At 33.2% G+C, this 894-nt stretch overlaps 1 non-coding gene across 1 annotated transcript; it reads left to right on the top strand.

Moving 5' to 3' along the window:
* Nucleotides 1-213: 213 nt before the first annotated feature.
* LOC133802845 (small nucleolar RNA R71) lies at nucleotides 214-320 on the top strand. The gene has a single exon (XR_009877590.1). It is a non-coding gene; the product is annotated as a small nucleolar RNA R71 (small nucleolar RNA).
* The last annotated feature ends 574 nt before the right edge of the window (nucleotides 321-894 follow it).

The following is an 894-nucleotide window of genomic DNA, read 5'->3' as shown; positions in this document are numbered from 1 at the left end:
TCATATTTTCCTTCTCTTTTCGGTGAAGGGTTGGCTCTAGACCTAGGCTCAGAATAATTCCATTGTTGTGAATTAACAGACAATTCTTCAAGAGCGTCCCAAGCCTCTTGCCCTTGCAGTTTTAAAAATTTTCCGGTATGCATAGATTGAATCATTTGTCGATTTGAAGGGGTTAAACCATCATAAAAATATTTTACAAGTCTCCATTTTTCAAAACCATGGTGGGGACATTTCAATAATAAATCTTTAAATCTTTCCCAACATTCATAAAATTCTTCGTTATCTTTTTGATAAAATTCGGAGATTTCTCTTCTTAAACTATCAGTTTTGGACATTGGGAAAAATTTAGCAAGAAATTTATTAAAAAGTTGATCCCAAGTAGTTATGGTTCCAGTTGGAAGTGAGTTTAACCAAGCTTTGGCTCTATCTTTTAAGGAAAAAGGAAACAACCTAAGTTTAATCGACTCATCTGAAAATTTTTGAAAACGAAAGGTTGAGCAAATTTCCAAAAAGTCTTTTACATGCATGTATGGATCCTCTCTTTCTAAACCATAAAATGATGGTAACAATTGAATGATTGATGGTTTAAGTTCAAAATGAGTGGCATTAGTAGTGGGCAAAACAATGCATGATGGAGCATTAGATGAAATAGGTGAAAAGTATTCAAGAAGAGTTTTTTCTTGCACAACATTAGGTTCTTGTTCCATTATGCTTAAATTTTCAAAAACACTTTCAATTTCACGTAAAGACACTAATTTTTTCACCAAACGATTTTTTGAATTACGATGCCACTGATGCATACAATGTCACAAATTTCACCAAGTAACACAAACAATCACAAGGAAACAAATTTCTGATGTGGAAGATCAGTTAGAACCGCAACCACAGAGCATA

This window comes from Humulus lupulus, chromosome 9 (genome assembly GCF_963169125.1).
Source record: "Humulus lupulus chromosome 9, drHumLupu1.1, whole genome shotgun sequence".
Taxonomy (NCBI): Eukaryota; Viridiplantae; Streptophyta; class Magnoliopsida; order Rosales; family Cannabaceae; genus Humulus; species Humulus lupulus.
The sequence above is the reverse complement of the archived record's forward strand: the minus strand, read 5'-3'. Positions and strand labels throughout refer to the sequence as shown.